The following is a 25,985-nucleotide window of genomic DNA, read 5'->3' on the forward strand; positions in this document are numbered from 1 at the left end:
TTTGAGGATCGGTGCCCACGTGCTCTTGGGAAGTGCTTGTGTGCCCCCACGGGAAAGTCTGCCTCGCTTTGAAAATCCTTCCTCCACTCCCTGACTTGCTGGAATGGCTTCCCTCCCCTGGCTTGCGCCGGAGCAACTAATATTGTGTAAGGAACACTGGACCCTTTCCACAGCATTTGTCACACCGTGTCTCATTTGTTCCCGTCACAACAATGCTGAGAGTTGCTCCGAGCAGGAACTGGTCTTCGCCGCCATCCCGCCGTGTTGTGTAGGACTGGGTGTCTATATATATATAAAGTATATATATATATATATTTTGTTGTTGTTGTTGTTGCTGTACGCGGGCCTCTCACTGCTGCAGCCTCTCCCGTTGCGGAGCACAGGCTCCGGACGCGCCGGCTCAGCGGCCATGGCTCACGGGCCCAGCTGCTCCGCGGCATGTGGGATCTTCCCGGACCGGGGCACGAACCCGTGTCCCCTGCATCGGCAGGCGGACTCTCAACCACTGTGCCACCAGGGAAGCCCTGACTGGGTATATTTTTGTTTGGACATCCACACACTGGTCCTTCCCCACACCTCCCTTCTATCCTCTCTCCTTTCTCTCCAAGATCCCATCTCCTCATCATTTCCCTCTTCCTTCCTCTCTCCCTTCCCTTTCTCTCTCTCTGCCTCTTCGTCTCTCTCCCTCCCTCTCTCTCTCCTCTCCTTCTCTCTCTTTCTGTTTCTTCTGTTTCCTTCTCTCATCCAGTCATCTTTCTCCTTGAAATTGTTATCACAAAACTAAGCCTTGGATGTTATTTGCATAAAACCATTACAAAGGGGGAAAGAGTGACATTTCTTTAGGGCCTGGGTCCAAGCCTTTGACCGGATGCAGCTGGTATCAGAGAAAACAAATTGTTAATGTTCTACTGAAATTTCACTGAGGGCACTAGATAGGTGCTTGGGGGAACCAAAATATACTAGGGTCGAGGCAGATAAACTCCATTCCCAAACAACTAAGATGAAAAGGCAGCAGCAAATTAGGTTTGAAATGGACATCCCTGTCCTTAGAGATTTCACAGTGACAAATGGATTAGTCCCCAGGTGGAACACAAACCTACTTTGCTTTTATAGAAGCAGAGAAGACTAATAAAGGCTATGTCTCTATGCAGCCCTGAATCAACCGGGGCTCCATCAACCTGTTTAATCGCTTCTCAGCTGAGCTTCCTAATTAAGTTGCAGTAAGAGTTGGCCCTTAAGAAACCTGTAAACACTTGAGTTTATTAATTAGTGTTTAATTTTCTTTCATTTAAAATGAAATGTGTTTCATTATTACATTATTTATTATTTTTAAATTAATAGTGCTTCCAAGGAATAGCATGGAGAAGGATCCTTTGATGCCCTTAAGAACATCTATCAGTGTTCTCAACACCATCAATATAATGCTAAGAAAAGTATTTGCAAGGTCAAGTAAAATTATCTTTAGGAAACTGTTTACTGTGATTTATCTGGGACACAAACTCCAGGTAGCAAGGGTGAGGCTTTGCAAACTCAGCTTCAAGCCAGCATCCTAACCTTGCTTCTCACCCCCAGCCTCCTATCAGTCAGGAAAGGCTGGGCTGGGCTACAATAACGAATAACCCTCAAATCACAGTCACTTAACACATCAAGATCTATTTTTCTTTCTCACACAAAATGGACTGCTGGTCCAGAGGACCCTGGAGGGCAGTGTCCCTGCATGGACTCAGCCGTCAGGGGCTTCCATCTGGCAGTGTCAACCTCGCCACACCTGTTTCCACCACGTAGGTCAGGGCTGTGAGCCCCGGAGCTCCTGTACCTGTCTGAACCCTTCAGTCTTCAGTGACATGTGACGCCTTTTCCATCCACACCAATTGTCTAGGGTGTGTCCCACAGCTCACCTAGCTTCCAGGGAACCGGAAGTGGCATCCCTTTTTGTTTCCAGAAGGAGGAAGAACCAGATATGCAGGAACACTCAAAGTTTCTACTATTCCCCTTTCCATGAAATCGCTGCTTCTAAGACTCTCCTGTAAACAAATTCTGGAGCCATTAATGCTTTTCACAACATGGAACAAAGATATTTTCCAAAAGAAATAATCAATTCTCCTTTTTTCCTTTTTCCTTTACACAAGGTGGGGCCCATGCCTTCTTACCTGGAAGAGTGCCTGGCATATAACAGGCATCATAAATATTTGTTGAATGAATTCATAAGTTCATGAGTGGCTGAATGACTGACTGAATGAATGAGGGTCAGGCAATGCCTCTCCCGTTGTATCAGTACTCCTCTTGGGATGCTGACAGTGTTTTGCAGAGGGCGGCCCTGGGAAGATGGGAGATCCAGGTTCTAGCCCTGTCTCTGCTGACAGCTCTGTGAGCTGGAGCAAGACGCTAAGCCCCACGGACATCGTGCGTGAAGGAACAGGTGTGTTGTGCGGACATGTGCCTGGAGCTGCTCTAGCCACTCGTTTCTTGCATGGGGGAACTGGACAGGGGTAGTGGCCATCTGGAGGTGGAGACTGGGGCAGAGCAGAGAGAAGCACCAGGAAATTATCTGGAGTCAGGAAGCCAGGAAAAGACTAAACTTTTTATTAAGTAGAACGAAGAAAGGATCTGGCTTGATATCTACCGGGGATGTCTGGATTACACAAATAAAATTATGTCCAAATGGGAGAGACCAGGAAACTAGCTGGGAAAGCGTGACTTGGCTTTGCTAATAATAATCATCCCATCTGCCTAAGCTCACATGGATGGAAAAAGAATAATACCAACAACACACCCGTGCACAGGACTCTACAGTTTGGAAAGCATTTTAAGATATGGAATCAACTCTGACTATTAACATTACATTGGACAGACATTCCAGGTCTAAATACCTTACAGATATTTGCTTAATCTTCACAGCAAGATTATCCTCATTTGACAACGAGGAAACTGAGGCATGGAGATTAAGTGTTTCGCCCAAGGTTATATAGTCGCTGGCACAACCAGTATCTACATTTCAAACCCAGGCAGAGGGTTCTAGAAGCCACACACTGAACTCTACATGCTGCAGCCTCTGGAAAAAAATAGAATAAGACTCTTCTGATGATGCCAGTGGCTAGAATTCCATCCCTTACATGGAATGATGGAGATGGAGTTTCTCAGAGGAAATGCTCTCTATTCAGAGACTGTTGAGGGGAAAATACCTGAATTTTATCCCATAGTATAAAGACATTTTGTACTGTATTTTTATTCTTTTATTTATTTATTCTCCCCTGAACAAAATTTACTGAGCACTTACTATGTGCCAGGTACCGTTTAAAGTTCTCTATGTGTTACCTCAGGTAATTTGTCTTATTCTGCTCAGGCTGCTATAACAAAATACCATAAACTGGTGCCTCATAAAGAAGCAGAAATTTGTTTTCCGCAGCTCGGGAGGCTGAGAAGTCCAAGGTTACGGCACCGGCAGATTCGGTGTCTGATGAGACTTGCTTCCTAGACAGCTGTCTTTTCTCTGTGTCCTCATGTGATGGAAGGATGAGGGAGCTCTCTGAGGTCTCTTTTACACGGGCACTCATCTCATTCATGAGGGCATTTATTATTATTTTATTCATTAGCCCAAATCTTCATGGCTTAAAGCAACAAAGTTTATTTCTTGCTCAAATCCACGTCTATCTCAGGGAAGTGGACATCTCTACTCCACAGTACCTTCCCTTATATACCTGTGATGACAGTTCCTCTACCATCTGGAATTTGGAAAAGGAAAGAAAGCCTGGGAAAGAAACACTGGATCTTAAAGGATCAACCCCAAAGTAACACACACACTTAATTTCACATGTCACTGGCCAGAGCCAGCCACATGGCCACCCCTGACTTCACCAGAAGGAGGAAGTTCAATGCTATCACATGCCTGACCTCCTTACTTCCTGTATGTGTGACTGTGGCCAAGTCACTTAACTTCACTCATTTCCCTGTGTCTCAGTTTCTTTGTTCGATGAAAACAGAAACATTGTTTGTGGCATTGTCATGAGAATTAAATGTGATGATAAACCAAAAATGTTCGCTATCAACATAGTGATAATGATGTCATCTACCCATAGAACAAAAAAGTATTATTTGTGTGTGTTGTGTCTGTTTAATATAAGTAGTATTATGCTATGATACTTCAGTGCTAGTAGAAATGCATGATCTGGCTGAAACAATAACCTTCCATTTTATTCCATAATTATGCACACACGTGCACACACCATACGTCAGTATACGCAGCTCACTGTTTTGCACGATTTCCATAAAAACTCGGTGTCAGAGTTTTACTGCTTTGGGCCTGAGGCCACTTAATGATGGAAAGAGAAAATGTTGGGCGCATGTTTGGCATTTCCTCATGCTAGCAAGAGAGGATGGCTGTTCTCAATGACAGTTCTGGCCAGTGTGCCCACTGGCCCGTGGGGATCTGATGTCAGAGAGGACACATGAGTCAGGGAGCTAGGATGCTTGAACCCTGAGGTAGCTGGAAATTCGGAGTCAGGATATGCATGAAGAAAGGAGAGCGAGGTTGGGGTCAAAAGAGGGCACATGAGACATCCCCGGGGGAGTGAGAGCTGAGGAAGAGCAGAAAAGGGAGGCATCTGGACAAAAGCCATGTTCTGGAAGCAGCAGCTCAAGGAGGAGGCAGGTGGCCATGGTGGAGGGCAGGGGTCCTGGGAAATGAGGTCCAGATGCCAAAGGTCAAGAGAGGCCAAGGAGTGCAAGGAGTCTAGGTTGACTCTGGAGGACAACATGTCTGGGTGGATGCAAGGAAGATGGTTGTCTTTGCGCCCGCCCAGCAGTCACCCCCCACACTTCCAGGGACGGGACTCAGATAACTCTGGGAACCAGGCTTTGCTACTCCCAGGCCAGCTCCAGTGGTGGCCATGTGACCTAGGCTTGGCCAATCAGATATCACATGCCTCTGGCCACAATGATTGGCTCAGGAATGGCATGTGACTGCAGTCAGAGCCAATGAGAACTAACCCTGAGCCTTCCTGGATTTAGATACACCCAAAACCAGCTCATCCCTGGCTTTACGTTGGCATGAGCCAATAAATTCCCTTTGTGTAAACCAGATAGACGTGGGTTTTCTGTCACTTACAACCAAATGTCTTCTAAAACATAGAATGTGCCTCTTTGATGATTGGTGTTTCTTTTCTCAGTGAACGCTTTCACTCTGCAAAGACACTTGATAGACGTTTTTGACCTAATGAGAATAAATTCTGTTGAATTCTCAAAAATCACATTCTGATTCAGTGCCCACCACACCCAAGAAATCCAATGTTAATTTGCTCTCGGAAAACACACATTTCCAAAGAGCCTTCACAGCCTCCGATACAAATTTTAGTCTTGGCGATTGGTCTTTGAATCCTTAACGTCACGTACAACTTCATGTCCATCTGGTCTACCTAGAAAACTCCACAGGGCCAGTCACCATGTGGTTGATTTTGATGACAACAAAACGAAACCCTAAAATTTGTTTGCTTTGAAAGCATTAAGATGGTAGTTATCCAATCCGAACTGTACTACTTCTTAAATCACCGTGAAAACAAAATTAGTGGTTTATTTAAACACAGTCAAGAAAAGAAAAAGTGGGGAAAAATGCCCCAAGGAATGTGTGAGCAATTTTCCTTGGAAGGAAACACATGCGTAAGCTAAGGGTAAATGAGGTTTGTGGTAACTTGGAGGAATAAACCGACCCCCAGTTTATGATTGTCCATTTCTTGGCTCTTCCTTACAAATAGCTCAGGAAGTCCCTGCCATGTCTGAATTTCTTCCTAACCAAGTGATTAGAATAAAAGTGCCTTTGGTTTGGGCAGTGTGGACATGGGACTATTTCTTTAACCAAACATTTGAGATCATAACTACATTGAGCTCCTCAGTGACTCCGCTTGGACTCAGGAGCAAGGTTTGAGCTAATTCAGATACCAACAACTAAGCTGCTTGTACTTATTTTTTAAAAATCTTCACTTTAAATTTGAAATTTCTGAGGTTTTCTGCCCTAATCGTAGCTCCCCTGCCTTTTGTGAAATTGTCAGTTTGCCATGGGAAACACACAGCATTATTACCAGTTGTGTGGACTCTAAGAAGCCTGATCTGCTGTTCCTTCCGGAGAGTCTGGGAGTTCCCCGACACTCTTTATGAAATTCCTTTTCTGCTTAAATAGCTACGGTGGATTCCATTGTTGGCAAACGAGCACGCTGACAGATGTCCTGGGGAAGACCACCCGCTTTACATGCTCGTCCTTCCCAAGTCTCCGCAGCTGCTGGCCATGCTGCAGCCGTCACCCAAGTGTCTGACGGGCAGCGGCCATGCCTGCTCACTTCCCCATGACAGATGACAGACTAGCTGAGCAGAAACATTTCCTTATTTATTTTTAAACCGCTTTGTTGAGGTGTAATGGATACATGACAAAGTGCACAAATTTCATGTATACAATGTGATGAGCTTGAACGTATGCAAACACCCATGAAACATCACCACCATCAAGGTAATAGACGTATCGATCAACCCCAAGTTTCCTTGCACCCTACCTTTTGTGGTAAGAACACTTAACGTGAGATCTACCCTCCTAACAAATTTTTAAGTATTGTTGACTCTAGGCAGAAAACATTTAGTTTTTGGTTCAAAGTGTGAGGGTTGGATTGTACATCAATGGAAAACCCATCTGCAAACATGTATTCATGAATACTAGATGTTGTAAGTCAGAGGACAAGTCCTTGGGGAACTGTATCATATTAGTAACTACTACGGATTTTCCTGGGGGGTTGGGGGGGAGGGCTGGTCACAGCCCAAGAGACTCTGTGCTTGGTCCGTAAGATCCATGGAAAAGTGGGACCAGAGGGTGGTGGTTGGGCTGGAGAAATGGGCCCAGTCCGGGGGAAAGGGAGTGTGAGATGCTCTGGCAGACTTTGGGGGCTCTTCCGTAATGTCTGTGCTTCCCTTCTTTTGTATTAGAAGCCCAGGTATTTTGCTTGGCACACGACTGTGTAAAAGAAAAACTCCATTTCCCATTCGGGCTTGCCGGTAGACGCGGCCAGATCACTAAGTTCTAGTTAGTGGGATATACGCCCAAGTACTGTATTCAAATTCTGAAAAGCGTCTTAAGGAGAGAGGGCAGGTCCCCCCTCCACAGCTTTTTTCCTGCTTCCTGTGGCTGGAATGCAGACTCGGGTCTGATGTAGAGCAGGCGCCCAGAGCTATGAGTGAGAAGCCTTCTGCTGAGCAACATGATAGAAGGGGCCTGGGCCCTTGATGTCTTGGGAGCCACTGTAGTAGCCCTGGACTGTCCACATTTATGTGAGACAGAAATACACCTTTATCTTGTTCAAGGGTCCTGTCCACTGTGGCGGCGGGGGGGAACTCACAGCTGAATGAAATCTCAAATCTCATCTCAGTGGGTGCCACTGAGCTAGAAATCTTGGGGCGATTCCGAATGTAATAGGCAGTACCAGTGGTCACTCTATTGGAAGCATGTAGTGCAAAACTCTATGGACTGAGGACTGGATGGTTGACAGACTGTAAGAGATGTCTGGGTTCTGAGAAAGGTGGACACTCAGTGGACTGGCCAAGAAAAGCTGAGCACGGGAGCTCGGTCCTGAGACTGGAAAGTGAGGGAGAGGAGTGTAGAGAGAGGATGGTTGTCTTCCACAGCTTGGAGGGGGAAGTCAGCATCCTTTCCAGGGAGAAGGGGAGAGTCAAACCACACCAGAGTAAGGTTCTACGAGGAAACCAGTGCAGATGAGGACTTGCTGGTAGTTAAGATACCTTGAACGCTATATCTACGGGACCCAGCGCATAGTCAGCGGGCAACAGTTATTTGCTGAATGAAATAAAGAAGGAACGATGGCATGAATAGCACCCAGAGAAATAAGAGAAGCAGTGTGGAATAGTGGCTAAGGTGGGGGCTAGGCTCCTAGAATCCATATCAATGTATCTCAGACCAATGCCTAAAAATAGTGTTCAACAAATATAGACTAGTACTATTATTACTGCTACTACTACCGTTGTTGTTGTTATGGTTGAGAGTAACTGAGTGTCCACAGGTGGATCTGATTGCAAATGGAAATATGCCAGGGTCCATAAGCCACTGCCTCTTTTGAAACTTCCCTGGCAATTTTTCCTCCACATTCTCAGATGCAGCTCGATGCTCCTTCAAGTCCTGGGTTAATTTCTGTTCCTCTAGGACAGCAGTTGTGATCACCTTGCTCCACAGTCATCTTCCCCTGCTCTGACGACACGTTATTACCTTGTCATCGGGCACTGGATGCAGCTGTCCTGTGCCATCATGGATAGATTTTACCTTATTTCATTCCTTGCTTTCCCAGCATTCGGTGGGCCAACGAGACCCCTCGAAATATCCGAGCCCTGCTTGATTCTGCAAGATTATCTTGTAGCATCTCCTCCAACTTTGAAAATCACATCCATACGCTCACATTTTACCTTTAGTTATTGCATTTTTTTAAATGGATGTGTAATAATCATTCTTCTATTGCTGGACATTCACTTCCCCCCTAGTTTTTCACTGTTAATATCTTTGAAACTATATTTTTAAAATATTCATAATTATTAGTATGTGATAATCAGAGAAAAGGTGTGAACAATTCCATGCCTCTGATGATACTTCCCACATTCTCTCACATTTTTAAGTTATCATCTAAATTTTGTCTAATAGGCTTAAATATATATTTGGATATAATTAAATTATATAGAATGTTAATATACGTAAATATTATCAAAATAGAATACATATTTATTTTATATATAAATATAGTAAATAAAATTTGTATAAATGGATATAATTTTTGACATGTAAATATTGGTATTTTAAAAGAGAACTGTAATGTAATTTTCAAAGTATGTCCATTGAAGCTCATTTGCGGTTTGATACCCACCATCATGGATAAAATTAATACATATACAAGCTTTGTTTTAATTGTTAGGAATTCTGCATCGTTCTTTTTTATCAACTTGTACTACCCTGGCAGAAATTTGGTCTTAATATAGATTTTTATTCTTGGAAGTCTTTTATTAATCACTTTATCATCCATCACTGACTGCACAAAAAAATGTGCCTAAAATTGAAATTAAAAATTTTTCATTGACTACAAGTCTTTAAATTTTAAAATGTTATTTTAAATTCAATGATCGTTATGGTGGTTAGTAGAATACACTTGATCAAAACAGCTTAAGCATGTCACAGCCGGTGATAAAGAATATGATCAATCCATAAAGTACAATACTTTGGGATATATTTCTCTTAATATGAGAGGTGGGACTGTTTTTTCAATGAATGTATTCATGAATGAATATTGTTAATTTAGAAAGATAGGCTTCAGTGTCAATTCTATTCATACCATTTGTTTTCCTTGGTGTCAGCACGGAAAGCCTGTTCATGAGAACAAACAGATGGGCTCGGAAGGGCTTCTGTTGTCTGCTGTGCAATTGTTTGGGCTCCTTTCAAGTTATATGCCAAAAATTACTTAATGATTTTTGATAATCTATGAGCTGACATAGGTACTAGTTTCTCCAATTTCAGTGACAGTGAAGAATTGAAAACAATCTAACTCCTAAAAGGAGGTGGTTCCCAGTTAGACACCAAACGTGGTACCCAGTTATCAGACATTTGTGTTCTCCACGCAAGGTGATATTTCAAAATGTGCCTTTGTTTGGTGCCCTGAAGGACTTTTTTTTTTTTTTTCCGCAGCAGGGGATGGCACCTTTGTTAGATTCAGGATGGGTGATGCCTTTTCAGGGGGGAGTCTCCCATCCCCCACCCCCTCCACCTTCCTTACTCCCCAGGAGGTTGACTGCACAGACCAATGGGCTCTGTTCTCCTAAGGCCAGTGAGGGATGCGGCATTGGTGGAAGCCAGGAGAGAGTAAAGTCGACTGGGCATTTATTCCCTGGCCTTATCTGCGAGGTGACCCAGGGTGGCTGCCTCTTCTCCAGGAGGCCACACCTCCTTCACATTTTATGCAGCCTCCCCGTCTCCAGGTTCTAGAAACTTCTCTCTCCCCTCGCCCTACTCAGGGCCACACCAGCCCAAAGGCGGCACTATCCTTTGTAGTTTTCTTTACCCCACCTACCCCTTTGTAAATTATTTCCTCTGTTAAATTCTCCTCGAATTACCCAATTTGAGTGCACTTTCTGTTTCGTGTTGGCACCCTGACTGATAAACCTACTTTTTATATAGTGGAAGAAGGACATGTGTGAAAGACGAAGTGGCAGATAGGACACATGTCAGTGGAAGGTCTCTTGGAAATTGTCGTGGAAATTGACTCTCTTAGAACCCTCTGTGCCTATAAACCCTTGGAAAATCTTCATGCCCCGGCCCCACCGGGGGTCTGGGTGCTCCAATTTGATGATGGGCCATCTGGTACCCGACCATCCATCTCTGTCCCCTCCACTGTATAATGGTAAGGACACAGTTGGGAACCAAAGAGGCACTAGACAAAGCTGGCAAGTGCTTTTTCACGAACGCCAGTGGATACAGGTGAATCCCATCCAGCTGTGATGTGTGTCCAGCATCTTCCAAACACTCCTGCTGCCCAGCCACGGCCACCACTGGCCTCACCTGCAAGGGCAGCCGAAGTCCTCCTTTGAGCTCTGGTATGTGGCCGGGGCTGGTTTCACAAAAGCCAGGACCCCATAACTGCCTTCTGGAGTCTGGCATCAGTCACCCGTGACGGGAGCCTGCCTGGTTTCTCTGCTAGCCTCTCTGCAGCGCTGATTTAGGAATTCCAGACAACCCAGCGAGAGTTCTTTATTGCAGCCGCGGGCGACTGATCTACAATAACATGCAAAAAGATAGGGGTCCCCAGGCAACGACCGCAGCTGCCTTTTGAGTTAAATTGGAGTTAAAATGTGAGCTGGGTCCACCTGCTGAGGTTGGAGCGATGATCTTGCACCTCCCATCCTGGAATGGTCTAGAAGCCCCTGGGGGCTATTGCCTGGTGCCACTGAGACTTGAGGCTGCTGGTAGATGGCTGTAGGTGTGGCATTAACTGCCACTGTGATTGTTTTCCTTTATGAGGGTGTTTCAGGTTCTACCATCTACCTGTCTACCTACCTGTCTACCTGTCTACCTACCTATCTACCTGTCTACCTATCTATCTACCTGTCTACCTATCTACCTACCTATCTACCTATCTACCTGTCTACCTATCTATCTATCTATCTACCTGTCTACCTACCTATCATCTATCTATCTATCTATCATCTATCATCTATCTATCTATCTACCTACCTATCTATCTATCATCTATCTATCTAGGGTTATGGTTCACATGATAGTTTGAATTATTGTTCAGCAAATATTCACATGAATTATTGTTCAGCAACTATTCACACTCTTCTCTTCATCTTGTGAGTGAGTAGTGCTTCACACCCCCTTCCATGTGGGTTTGGCCCTGTGACTTGCTTTGACCAGTTGAATATCGGTGAAAGTGACACAGAGCAAAGGCAGTCAATGTGCTCCTGCAGTTTGTTTTGCTCTTGCTTTTGGGGATCTGCCACGAGAAGAGCGTGCCCCGGTAGCTGCTCCCCCTGAGCTTGTGGAGCAAGCCCCGCAGAGGCCCGCCAAGATCATCCGAGCTGTGGTGACCCCATGGACCTGTGAGTGTGGGGATAGGTGCTCCTTGTCAACCACTGAGCTGGGCTGGCAACGCCCGAGAAAAGACTGCGTTTGCAAATTCTGCTCTGCTGAACCCAAGGGAAGCAGTGTTCATGACTCCACTCAAAACCAGGTTTCATTCATCCTGGCATTTATTTGTGAATGTGCTTGTTTATTCTGCAAATGCTTTTCGATCACCCTAGGTATCAAGCACTGCTCTAGAGAGACTCATATATCTCTGTGTGTCTGTGTTGTCCCTTGATCTTGAGAAGAGAAATGAGGTTATGCAGGTACACATCCTTAAAGTGCTTTGAAAGGCAGGGTATAAATCCAGCCTGTTTCCCAGCCCGTTTTTCCTGCTCTGCTCGGCTGCGTGACCCTCTGAGGCCAGGCTGGGGTGGGGTGAGTGGAAAGGAATCCTGCTCCTGCTTGGACAGGCTCAGATGATCCCCCTGCATTAAATCAGGGGCTGTGGGGGAGGGAGAGGGAAGGGAGGTGATGCTCACCATCTCCTCTGTGGGGAACAGGTGTTCGCACCTCTTGCCTGGGTTGACTCAGCCACTTTGTGGTTAACCTTGTTTCTGTTTTCAGATAAAGAAACTGAGGCTCAGAGAGAGAGAATAACTCACCCAATTATTGGCACAGGGCAGGAGCGGTAACTGTTAATTATTATTATGCCAGGTCCCCGTGATTAGGGAAGTGAAAAGATTGAACTCTTGAACATCTGTGCAGAAGAGAGCTGCTCTAGCAGGTCTGACTGCTGTCCTTTGAAGGGCCTGCTTGCAGGGTTGGCCCTTGGCTGGTATATGGGAACTTGGATTTCGGGAGGGTTCTCAACACCCTGACTGATAAGAGTGGCTCCCTCTGCCTAAACTGTTTATACAAAACAATGTGTTTTATGTTGAGCACCTGTTCTCCTTCCGGGAGTCTGGGGTTTTGGTACGTACAAGGCAGAGGCTGCCACGTGCCCAGCCTCCGGGCAGAGTCTCTAATGAGCTTGCCTGGTGGGCAACGTCGCACGCATGTTGTCGCATCTTGTTGCTGGAGGAATAAAGGCAGGCTTGTGTGACTCTACTGGGAGAGACCCTTGGAAGCTGGCTCCTGACTTCCTCTGGACTTCACTCCATATGCCTTTTCCCTTTGCTGATTTACTTTGTACCGATTCCCTGTAATAAATCACAGCCCCGAGTATGGTTGTAAGCTGAGTCCTGCTGAGTCCTCCCAGTGAATCAGCTCGCCTGACAGTGGTCTTGGGGACCCTCAACACAGCATCCCTTCCCTTTTCTTGACTCTAAGGCTTGGCTTTGGACCCTTCCCCCCACCTCTGACACCATCCTTGACTTTTAGGATCATCTTACTCACCCATAGGGCTCTGTTGAAATCGTACCTTGATCAAGAGTTGTGAAGGGTTTTCACCCTTCTTGAGATTCTGCAGCATTACTTCCACAACCATCCATCAGGTGCTGTGTCTTAAATGATCATCTGTTTTCTTCCTAAGAACTGTCTGAGTTTTGTGACATGTGTCAGTTTATCACAGCCCTTAGCCTAGAAGCTGAGATAAAATGATATAAAGTGAATGTCTTGACATTGGTTTGCCTTGTCCTCCATGCTGTGTGCACTGAAAAATGACTTATGAAGATAGAATCTTAACAGATACCAAATTATTACCTAACTTCAAGATATTTTGACAGTTCTTCATAGACACAGCTATAGCAACTATGTCTCTCAGTTATAGTGTCACAACTGGAATTAGCCCTAGGACTGTGAATCTTATTTTTAAATGTGATTAGAATTTTATTCCCTATAGCCTGATTGTTTTAACTTGTTAATCTGGTCATCAAAAATTGATTGAGTGCCAAGTGCCATTAACTGCGAATATTGTGGAAATTTGAAATGAAGACGACCCATTCTCTGCTTTGGAAAGACCTGGGTTCTATGTTCGGTGGTTTTTGTAGATAGTTTTCATGCCCACCCAGTATCTGGCCGCCCCTATCCCTGCCATGCAATAACCTCAGTGTTGGTCATGCTCACCCTTCTCCCAAGTCATCCATGTCTCTCAGGGAAACTGACCCCATGCCCAACTACAGTGGGACCTGAACGTTCCAAGCTAACTAGCATAATGCCACCCTCTTTGCCACATGATTGGTTCAGCAAAGCTAGGCGTGAGCCAATCAGCATGTAATATTTTCCTAGGCTCAGGGTGGTCCAATCAGGGCAGAGTTAATATCTTCCTTGGAAACCACCTTCTGGATATGGGAGAATTGGTGATTTGAGTCCAGGCACTGCTAGGCCATTTTGAGAAGCCAGGCTGAGGAGGAAAAGGGTACAACATGGAAAATGAAAGATAAAATGGAGAGAGATCTTATTCAAGTCACTCCTGATGTCTGAACCTCTGAATATATTGCTTACATGAACAACAAATCTTTTTTTTTTTTTTTTTTTTTTTTTTGTGGTACACGGGCCTCTCACTACAGTGGCCTCTCCCGTTGCGGAGCACAGGCTCCAGACGCACAGGCTCAGCGGCCATGGCTCACGGGCCCAGCCGCCCGCGGCATGTGGGACCTTCCCGGACCGGGGCATGAACCCGCGTCCCCTGCATCGGCAGGCGGACTCAACCACTGCGCCACCAGCGAAGCCCAACAAATCATTTTGAATAATTAAGTTAGGATAAGTTAGTACTTTTGATGTTGCCTTCATAATCAATCTAAATGATTTGGCCCCAGAGCATCTGTCTGTCTATCCTTTCTCCCATTGTTTATACTCTGATTTGCCTTTGGGAAAATTATCCCTCCTATATTCCCAGACACATGTTTTGGGTGGAACTGATACCAGGCTCAGATACACAGGGGAGCTCATGTGAGCTTATGCCAAATGGCACACTCTGGCATTTTGGTTTGGATGATTGGTTTAGGAATAGACACATAACCCAATTTGGGCTAGCAAAAGGATAAAAACGTTATGACTTACACACTAGATACTGTGAGACCTCCTTCCTTTCTTCCTCTTGTTTGTGTGGTGTAAAGATCTGTGTTCTAGACACCCAGGAGCGATTCTGCTGCCACCCGTTGAGAACCCAGAACCACCAGAAGATAGAGTCCAAAGATGAAGCCAACATGACAGAAGGCAGAGGTGAACAAGAGAAATCAAATCATTTAAGATCCTGGATCCCACCTGCCACGAGGCATGCTACCTCTGGACTTCGTTATGGGCGCCTAACCCAACCCAGCCAACAACACCAAAACCGTTTATTAAGGAAAATAGTTTGAGCTGGATTTTCTGACATTTGCTACGCATGATAAACGTTTCTATATCATTAGCTATTAGGGAAATGCAAATTAAAGCCACAGTGAAATACCACTACACATCTGTTAGAATGGCTATTATAAAAAGCTGACAATACAAGCACAAGCGCCATATATCAATATATGTAAGAGCTTGTGGAGCAACTGGAATTCACGGATTGCATTTAGGCATACAAGATGGTACAGTCGCTCTAGAAAGCAGTTTTCCAATTTCCTATCAAATTAAACATACACTTACCAGATGACCCAGCAATGCCATTCCTGGGTATTTACCCAAGGGGAAAGGAGACTTATGTTCACACAAAAACCTGTGCCCAAAAGTTTACAGCGGCTCTCTTCATAATTGCAAAAACATGGAAACCACCCAAATGCCCGTCAGCAGGTGAATGGTTAAACAGTCTTTTCATCCACATGATGGAATACTACTCAGGAATGAAAGGAACGAACTATGGATATACACGGCAACTTCTTTGAATCTGGAAGGCATTGAGAGAGAGAAAACAGTCTCAAAGATTATTGTACATTTCCATTTACATGACTTCTTGAAAAGGGAAAAAAACAGTGTTAGAGACCAGCACAGGGGCTGCCAGGGGTTATATGTGGGGAAGAAGTTGTGACTATAAGGAAATAGCAGGAGGTTGGATTTTTTGGGGGGGAGTGATAGCACTCTTCTGTATCCTGATTATGATGGGGATTACACAACACATACATACATTAAAATTCATAGACTGTACACTACAAAAGGTCAATTACACTATATAATATTTTTTTAATGACATTTTAAGTCACACAGGCAAAACTGATGTCTCTGAAGGCATTAGTTGGATTTCAAAAAAAAAAAAAAAGATTCTCCCACAGGCCCCGCCCTCATCTAGGTATGGCCTGACTTTTCAAAATGAAATCCCAAATCCCTGCAGGCGGACAGTGCTGGAATCCCTTCCCTCGAAGGTGGCATCAAATACTGCCCGCCCATAAAAATACAGGACAGGCAAAGTCTTGGTCTGAAGGCTCAGTTTTTTTCTTTTCCTTCTCCCAGCTCTGACGGGCACATGGAAATAATGCTAGAAATGTAAACTTTGAGTGTGAATGGAAATTTTATTTCCAGAGATGTTTAACATTTTTTCCTCTTGGGCTGAAACCCTCATTCATATCCAGATAAATTATCTGGGGGTGTTGATAAGAGGATACGTCTTAGAGGGTTTTCACAAAGGTCTATATTCAGAAAACCAGCCAGTCTCAGGGCTGAACTTATTATAGGGAGTCTGGGAGGCTGCTGATGGGTGGGAGGGCATATGGCAATCCAAACGTACTGTGTTTTCTTTGCCGTTTTATTTGTTCACAAAGCACTCTGCATATCACACAACCACAAGTTCAAGGTGGGAAGGAAGGTAGGCTTCTCCAGAGACAATCGCCTTTCAAATCACCCACACGGATTCACCTTATTCCTGGAGCTCTGCCAGAGATGACAGCAGCAGTCCAGAGCCTTAGTTTGCATTTCCTAAGCCAGCATTTGGGAAATATCAGTACAAAAATAGGGGACACCTGTTGTCTATCTTTGGCTTCGGATTTAGGTATCTAGGAACTCTGTTTAAATGGCTGATGAGTGAAAATGGACATATTACATGGTGGGGAGGGGAGTGTTTTAAGACTTTGTACAAAAACTATGGTTTTAAATTTTCTACATTTCCCTCCAAATTTTGATAGCAGGTGTGTGTATTAGTGATAGTCATTGGCTATAAATGGTAGGGATCCAAATTAAACTGAATTAGAAGACAAGGGGAGATGGGTCAGGATGACTGGCTTGTTTAACTGAAAAAGTCTGGGGGAGGATTGCAGGCATGGTTGGATCTAGGGGGTTTTATCAGTTATATTAGCTACAAACAGGAGACCTCAATCTAGTTTGTTTAAGTGTAAAAAGGCTTATTGAAGGCTATCACGTGGCTTACAGGGTCTCTGGGAAGAGCAAAGAAACAGGTCTGGTGGCTCTGAAACCAGGAGCGACATCCAGATTGTACTGCACAGCTGCCCCAGAGCAAACATCACTGTCCCCTCTCCTGAGGACACTGCAGCTGAGCCCAGGAACCAGCACTGGAGCCCCCGCATTGATGCCACAGGGGTGTGTGTCCCAGGGGCCCCTTACCAACAAGAATCTGTGTGGTGCCTTCTCCAGGTGACTGGCTTCTGGATTGCAAGGTGCGTCTAACTCACGGAACTGGGTCACCTTCCTGCACCCTAGGGGGTGCAGGAAAATATGTTTCTGACTTCTCATTTGGGGAAACATGAACCCATAAGATGGGAACTTCTCTAAATATGGGAGGAAACTTAAGGATGCTCCAGGACAAACTGATGAAAACAACGTCATCAACAACAACAGTAGCTAACACACGTCAGTAGTTTATGATGTGCCTGGCAGTCTTTGAAGTACATCACATCAATTAATTTACTCATCGTAATATTCCTTTGGAGATAGGTATTCCTCAGATGAAGAATCTGAGATAAGGAGACCTAAATAACTTGCCCAGGTCCATCTAGGTGACCATCCATCCTGGCTTGCCTGGGACAGGCCCCATATAATGCTATGAGCACCCTGTTTTTGCTCAGAAGTGGTCTGATTTGGCCAATGAATTCCATGGTTAGTCTACCCACTCACACAGCTGGGCAGAGAAGCTTGGATGACAAATGGCCACTAAAAGGGGCAGCTGCCACTACCAGACTCAGGTTCCCTCCTTCTCCATCTCTCAGCTCTGCCCTCCTCTGTTGGAGCTCCCCACTGCCAGGGGTCCAGGCTGAGATCCTCCCATTTCCCAGGCCAATGGAAAGAGACCCCCACTCCAGCCCCTACCAAGTTTTTTTTTTTGCCAGAAATCACAGAATTTCAATTCATTGTCTCAGTAGGGGTTTAGAACTCCTTTCTGGAACCTGGGGTGATGCCCTAGGAAACTCAAGTGCTAAGAATGGAGACAAGACTGCTGTGATAAACAGGAGCAGAGTGGGTGCTACGCAGGGACAAACAGCTGACGTCCCGTTCACCCGTCAGAATCCACCGTTTACTATGACTATTGTAGGAAAACCTGGCTCGCAAAACTGGACCCTCCACGTGCTCCGTGCATTCAGTGATCAAAGTGGACTGATTCTAGCCTGATGCAATCAGATGTTGCCATTGGAACACATCCCATTAGAGATGCAGAGATGGAACAAAAACCCTCCCTAAATGGCTTAAGTTCAGCAAACTTATTCTGTAAAAGGGCCAGATCGTGAATATTTTAGGCTTTGCGGGCCAAGTGTGGTCTTTGTCACATATTTGTGTGTGTGTGTGTGTGTGTGTGTGTGTGTGTGTGTGTGTGTAGAAACCGTTTTAGTTCAGGGGCTGTGTGGGCTGGATTTGGCCCAGGGCACTTGTTTGCAAACCCCAGATCCATCAGAGACGGCAAGACACAGATGGGTGAGCAGAGGGCAGGGACAGCCTCCTGTTGCCTGCGCTGGCCACACGTGTGTGTCTGCAGAGACCACGTGGAGGGAGGGGTGGGCATGGGGCGGGTTCCTGGAGGTGACACTTGAGAGCAGCCTCAGGAGCTGCCAGAGCGGACCCCGTTATTTCAGCCGCCTGGAATCTGTTCATCTTCCTGCTGGCAGTACCGCGTGTTTCTCTGGAGAACCACTGCTGCCCCCGCCTCAGCTCAGACCTCAGCCCACCAGGGTCGCACATCCCCCGTCTCAGTAAAGATCTAGGAATGAGCATGTGGCCCCAAAGTCCCCGTGAGACTTGCTGCTGACAGGGGGTCCTTTGTGTGCTGATCAGAGCTCCTCACGCCTGCCCTCCACCCTCCACTGTCTGCTCTTTCGCGTGTACGATAAAACTCAGGCCCCTCCCACGACCTGATGGGGCTCCCGCTCACCTCTCCAGCCTCTCTCCCCCTTCACCCTTTATCCCCAGCCACTCTCATCTCCTGTTCTTGCACTGACATACCCCCCTTGGTCCCTCTGCTGTGCCTTGGCCCTTGCTGGTCCCTCTGCCTGAAACATTCCTCTCTCCAGTATTCACAGAGCTCGCCTCATGTAGATTTTTTCTAAAAATTGACCTCCTTTCCCAACTGCTCTAAAATAGTCCCTTTTTATTATCTCCTTGCCTTGCACTGTTTTTCTTCATCATGTTTGTCACAGCTGACATCTTTCATGTTTATTTGTTAATGCCTGTGTTGTCAGTTACCCACCTGGACTGGAAGCTCCAGGAAGGCAGGAGCCTGTTTTGTCTCAGGAATCCTCAGCACCTAGAAAAAATTCTGGAACAAAGTGATACTCCCTGAATATTGGCTGAATGCATAAGTTAATGTTGGCACAAAGATGTTCCCTCTTTCCCAGAAGTCTTGAGTCTGAGAAGAGGTGAAATATATTGCAGCCACAAAGGGAAAATTTATGTGAGAACAGAGCCAAGAGATACAGAAACCAGATCCTGATGGTATCCTTTGGACAACTTGATCAACCCGTACCTGAAACTTCATCAACCTGTACCTGAAGCTAGCACACTGCTGCTGTTTTCAGTTACAAAAGTCAATGCATTCTCTTAGTGCATAAGCCATTTTCTTTCTTTCTAAAAAATTTTTATATGCATAAACCATTTTGAATTGGAGGTTTTGTTGCTTGTAATAAAGGAGTCTTCTGAGTATGATTTGGCTAGTCAGAGAGGAGGGAATAGGGAGAAAAGGAGAGGAGAGACGAGAGCACATGCTGTGTGGTTAAATGATACATCAGGAGATGGAGCAATTCCAGCCTCTAATCCAGTGAAGTTCTCTGTGAGCCTTAGAGAAGTCCAGCAAAGTAGGAATATAGAAATGTGGTGAAATTTAGGATAATTGAGTTGGGCCTGTTTGGAACACATTCTCACTACAAAGCAGGGAGAGCGTGGGTCCTACAGAGAACATGGATGCTGGGGTCAAGTGAGCTGTGAGGCGCACCCACCTGCTCAAGCCTCTTCCCCACAGTGAGGCCTCGGGCAAGCACTTGCACTTCAGCTTTCTTGTCTGAGAAAATGGGATGACAAGACCCAATCTCAACAGAGCTGTAAGGAGGATTAAATAAGGACATACACGTTAAAATGCCCAGAATAGGTGACCCATGGCAGGCGTTCCATAAAATAGCAGCTGTGATTATCATGATGGCGTCTGGATTGCTCGACTTCAAACTGGCACTTGAATTTGGAGAGCTGCTGAAGCTCTGCTGCCCCCAGAAAGGAGGGTCAGACACAGGACTGCTCCACAGAGAAAGCAAAGCTGGTGGCTTCCCCGAAGTCTGTGCCCTGGTCAGATCTAACAGGCAACAAGCATCATGAAAAACACTCCGTTTTTTTTTTTTTTTTTTTTAAGCCAAAAGACCAGCTGAATTTATTCATCAGGCACAGCAACTTTCCACTTCCTAAAGGACAGCGAGCTAATGTACAGGCATGAAAATAAAAACTACCATGGTGCCCAGAGATTAACAGTAGCCTTGACAGCAGTTTAAAAAGTAGAATACTTCTTCTCACCTGTCAGTGGCCTTTCACTCATTTCCTGAAACTTTACCCTGAGGAGAATCCTGTTCCCTCAACTCAAAAAGATCAGTTCGAGAACGGGTAATGACAAGGGGTGGAAGGTCAGTGAACGCTCAGATTTTTACATGACGTCATCTTGTGCGACTTGTTGCAAAAGCCTGACGATGCCCACACCACCGTCCTCCCCGCCCCCTGCAGGTGATGTAATGCTTTCCCGTCTGTGTCCACTCTGTCACAGAGCATCCGAGGAAAGAACTTAAATGCCGGTGGATTACACAGTGACAGAGCTACTGTCTTCCCTCTTTCTCTTCCACTCTTCTGGTTAAGCCCAGGAGCGAGTCTCAGCTGGGTACTCAGGATGCCTTATCATCTCTCCAGGGCTTTCTAATCCCCCAAGCTCATTAGGGGTGACTCTGGGACAGGAAACCAAATCACTGCCTACGTGGCCAAAGAGTCTTTGAACCCCTTTGTGCACATTCATTCATCAGATTAGTTAAGCTCTAAGAACAGTGTCTTCATTGATAAAATAAAATGCAGAAGTTTTGATGGGGAGGAGTGCAGGAAAATTCCATACCTGGGACGGGAAGCCCAGATGAAAAGCCAAAGGCTGGGCCCCCAGGAACGTGGGGGACAGGGAGGGCACAGCTGTTAGACGGTCAAAGGAATCCTGCGAAGTCGCCATCATAGAAGAGTGATGGGGACATACTGAACCCAGAGTCACTGCCCCCCCCCCCATTTTTGCAGAGGGAATTGCAGAGGGATGTCTAGGCTCTTCTAGATGCTCTGTTCCAATAGAAAGGTACACTACGGGCCCTCACGCCTGCCCCGTCTGCCATCTGAACACCTCCAAGTCTTCTGTGGCTGGCGAAGTCTTTGCTCTGATTACCATTCATCACAAGTTGATGATGGATCCAATACCTGGGGCCTGTGTGCCCGGAGCTAACAGAGCCCATCTGTACGGACCGCTTGGCGCCAGGACACAGGCCCGAGCAGCGGGGCGATGGGGCTGGCAGCCTCGTATGTTTTCCCTCCTGTCTCACATTTCTCCATCCAGGAGCAGCAGACAGAGCGGTATGCGCACCTCCAGAGAACTCGGAAATCTGGCAGCCTCTGAGGCCTGACCCCTCACTGGGCACATGGAAACGAGCCCTGAGAAGAAGCCTGGAGAAGAAGGTGGGCATTTATCAGGGTCCCATTCACCTCTTCCTAAGGACATGAGATGACTTGTTTAGCCACCGCTGAGAGATCTGCTCATTCCACTGGGAGAAGCTTCCAGGGGCTTTGCCTTAGCCAGCTGTCCACGACTCCGGATCAATGCCCGGTTGCTCACATTCCCTCTTCCTGCCACCTTCCAAGGCATCAGCAAAGCCATGGCTCTATCTCTCCCTCATAGACCCTGCATTGTCCACTTCTCTCCACCTCCATCAAGTCCACTCTGATCCAAACCACCACCATCTTTAACCTGGACCACCTCAAACTTGTCTCTTGCACTCTGCAATCCATCCTCCACAGAATGGTCAGAAGGATCATTTGAAATGATATATCAGACCAAGTCACTTGCCTGTTAATATTTTCCAGGGGCGGGTAGTTGCATCCAGAATAAAATCCCACCTCCTTCTCTGGCTTCAACTCTCTGTGTTCCTGGCCCCTCTGTAACACGCTTGCAACACTCCAGCTGGACTGGGGTGCTTTCTGTTCCTTGAACACCAAGCTCACTCCTACCTCAGGACCTTTGCATATGCAACCCTCATTGCCCAGATAGATCCTTTCCTAGATCCTTAAAGGAACCACCACATTGTCACTTTCCTTTGTAAGCACCCTCTCTACGTTAATTTCTTCCCAAGAGGCTAGAATTTCATAAACATCTGTTCCAACATCAAAGCTCCTCTCCGGCTGCCACCTTATCATGTTCTTGCCCCAGGGCCCTTCCTGCTCTGGGCTTGATGGTTCCTAATGGTCTGGCCTGGTGGAGACAACACAGGACCGGAGGTCAGAGAATACTGGCTTGGGCCCCGACTCTACTACTTGGTTGCTTTGTGCTCATGCCTCATTTTCCTAATCTATAGAATATTGATTTTCCTTCTCAGGGTTCCCGGGAGGACACGGGAGCTAAGAGAGGTGAAGTGTTTTATAAACTGGGATGTTCTTCTCAGATATTCATTAACACTCAACACATACTTATTGAACACCTACTGCAAGTCAGACAGGCCTAGACTTAGATTCCAAGGAACAGTTTCTGCCCTTGAGCACAGGGGGAAGGGGACAGTGGTCCGGCCCACAGAGGCAGCCAGAGACAGCCTGCATTCCAATCCTGTATCTGTCACTCAACAGTATTATGACTTTGGAAAAATGCCTTCGTTTCTCCCATGTCGGTTTCATACTCTAGAAATCGCTTTAATTGCCCTTTCCAGAGTGGTTGTGAGGATTATGCAAGTTAATCTAAATAAAGCTCTTTAAAAATGCCTGACATAGTAGGGATTAAATAGTCATTAGTTATCAGAAGGGGAGGCCAATTGGTAAGCCCAATTCTCCACTTTATTTCCTGTCTACTCACTGCAGTTCAAATTCTACCCATTGCTCTAGGCTCTGATCAACCCCCAACTCATTAGTCAGACACCTCCTGCCTACAAGCCACCTCTTCCCGGCTCTACAGGCCGGCTCTTCGTAAATATTTGAGTTGTCTCTCCCAGCTTCACCGTGTCTTCCGAGTCATAGAAGATTCTCAAGAAATGTTATCAGAAAAAAGGACTTTATAGTGAAATGGTAGCTTTCTTCACGGAGGTTCCATGTAGCCTGAGTACAACTGCTCCGTGGCAGAGTTAAAAAGTAAGGTTGGGTGAGTGTTCTCAAAATGTTTTCTCATGTTTCGGAACAAAGCTGAAGGAGGGATGGAAATCTCCCAGCCACAGCCCTGGTGGCTCCAGCTCTGGGAAAATGCACACAAAGCTCCTGAAATCTACCAGCTACTGAAATGCACACAGAGATCTTGAAATTCACCAGCTCTTGAAATGCACACAAAGAAGGGAAAAGGCAGGATAATGTGATGAGGAGAAGAGGGAAGAGGGGATGGAGGAAGCACAGGAAGTGGAAAGGTGGAAGTACAGGGAGTCGGGGGAGGGGATAAGGGATGGGCTGACTGATGCCTTGCCTCTGCTGGGGTCTTAGATATTACTTTATTTCATTCTCACAACAAGCCCTCGGAAGCAAGAATTATGTTATAAATAAAGATCGGCAACTCCACGGAGAAAAGAACTTATGTTTTATGTTGTTCAGTTTGTTTGCTTTGTCTTGGTCATTGTTGTACCTATAGTCCATAGAACAATACCTGGCATATAGTACATGCTCAAGAAATATTTACTGAATGGATGACTAAAGATCGAATGAAATGAACAAAGAAGGCTCTAAAACTTGAATAGACATGTCTCCAAAGGAGATGTACAGATGGCCAACAAGCACATGAAAAGATGCTCCGTATCACTAATTGTTAGGGAAATGCAAATCGAAACCACAGTGAGATACCACTTCACGCTCATTAGGATGGTGGCTATAAAAACAAACAAACAAACAAACAGAAAAAAGTGTTGGTAAGGATGTGGAGAAATTTGTCCCCTTGTGCTATTGCTGGTGGGAAAGTAAAATTGTCAAGCTGCTGTGGAAAACAGTATGTCAGGTTCTCAACAAATTACAGATAGAATTACCATAAGATACAACAATTCCGTTTCTGAGTATACATCCCCAAAGATTTGGAAGCAGGAACAAGAACAGACATTCATACGCCCATGCCCATAGCAGCATTATTCACAATTGCCAAAAGGTGGAAGCTACCCAGGTGAGCATCAACAGATGAAAGAATAAACAAAATGTAGTTTATACATGCAGTGGAAAATTATTCAGCCTTAAAAAGGTAGGAAATTCTGACACACGCTACAACACGATGAACCTTGAAGATATTATGCTAAGTGAAACAAGCCAGACACAAAAAGACAAATATGATTCCACTTACATGAGGTACCTAGAGGAGTCAAGCTCGTAGAGACAGAAATTAGAAAGGTGGTTGCTAGGGGCTCTGAAGAGGGAGAATGGGGAGTTAGTGTTAATGGGAACAGAGCTTCCATCTTGTAAGACGAAAAAATTTCTGTAGATGGTTGGTGGTGACAGTGGCACAACAATGTGAATGTACTTAGTGCCACTGAACTGTACCCTTAATGTTTAAAATAGTAACTGTTGTTATATGTATAATTAAACAATTACAATTTAAAATGTATTAGCTTTAAAAAGAGAGAGAGAAAGAGATAGGGCTTTAAGAAAGGCAATGCCCTACTGCACATCACAATACTAGTCTTTGGCAGCTGTGGAATCGTTTCGGGGGTTGGCTGAAGGGGTCTCAGCCTCAGACTGACAACGGGGAGGAAAGGGAGAGAGAAGCCAGAGAAAGCCAGGAGAAGCCGACGGGGGCTGAGGCTGGGCCACCGTTGGGGTGATGGACTGTTGAAACGGCAGACCCAGCAAGGTGGAACCCAGGGTCAGTAGGGGACGCCCACAGAGATGGGAACTGTGGCCGCTCCCTATGCCCTAGTCCCCTGTGGGCTTCTCTATGGATCCAGAAGCAGAGCCATAAGCAGAAAGCTTTCAGTTTCAAGTGACAGGAACCTAACTGGTGCAAGCCAGGAAAGAATCCATTGGATCATGGGAGGAGTACACCAAGGGACAACGTGGGCTTCAGGCACGGCTGAAATCAGGAGCCCACCTTTCACATTCCACCTCTCTGCTTCTCTTCCATCTCTTTGGCTCATTTGTAAGCCGACTTTTCCCTCCTGATGGCAGAGGTGGCCACCAGAAGCTGCAGGCTACATCTTACAAGTCAGCATCTACAGGCTGATCCCTCTGCAACCTGGCATCGCCCTGAGAAGCTGACCTCGGGCGCCCTGTGGTAGGTCCTCCGAAGAAATTAAACAGGCAGTCGGGAGGGAGGGGCTTTTAAGTTGAGTCCTCAGAGGAGGTGACGTTGGAGCTGAAACTACGTGCTGGGAAGGAGCTGCATGGAAAGGTCAGAAGGAGAGTCTTTCCAGATGACAGAATAGCAGAGGCAAGATCCCAGAGGCAAGGGAGAGCTTGGCTGACTTAATACGGAAACGCTCACAATCATCAGGGTGAACGTCGTGTGTTTACCGTGTGTGAGGCTCCCTTCTAAGTGCGCATGTGTATCCCTCACCCCGGAGTTAGGTATGGTGACAGCAGAACCTGTTTTAAGGCATCAGACAGAGACACGGGATGCTAAATACACCTGCCCAGGGTCTCTACCGCTGGTAAACAATGGAGTCGGACTTTGAACTCTTTTCTCTTTCCCTCCCCTCCTCCACTCCCAAAGTGGAGGTATAGCACTTTGGCAGGTTTACTGCCAAACCTTAAATCTTGCCCTGGGTTGAGAGTGTGGTCAGAGCTAATGAGGGCAGGACCTTCCTATGGCTCGGCCTCACCCCTAATCCCTAGGCTGCCTCCCCAGTGTAATAAAACATCATTCAGTGAAGACTGAATGCTTCTC

The 25,985-nt window shown here is 45.9% G+C and overlaps 1 long non-coding RNA gene across 1 annotated transcript in view; it reads left to right on the forward strand.

Annotated features, from left to right (window-relative positions):
- The window catches only part of LOC109551355 (uncharacterized), a 43,369-nt gene that overhangs the window by 5,064 nt on the left and 12,320 nt on the right, over window positions 1–25,985 (forward strand). The gene's annotated exons all lie outside the window — the stretch shown is intronic.

Source organism: Tursiops truncatus, chromosome 15, assembly GCF_011762595.2.
Source record: "Tursiops truncatus isolate mTurTru1 chromosome 15, mTurTru1.mat.Y, whole genome shotgun sequence".
Taxonomy (NCBI): Eukaryota; Metazoa; Chordata; class Mammalia; order Artiodactyla; family Delphinidae; genus Tursiops; species Tursiops truncatus.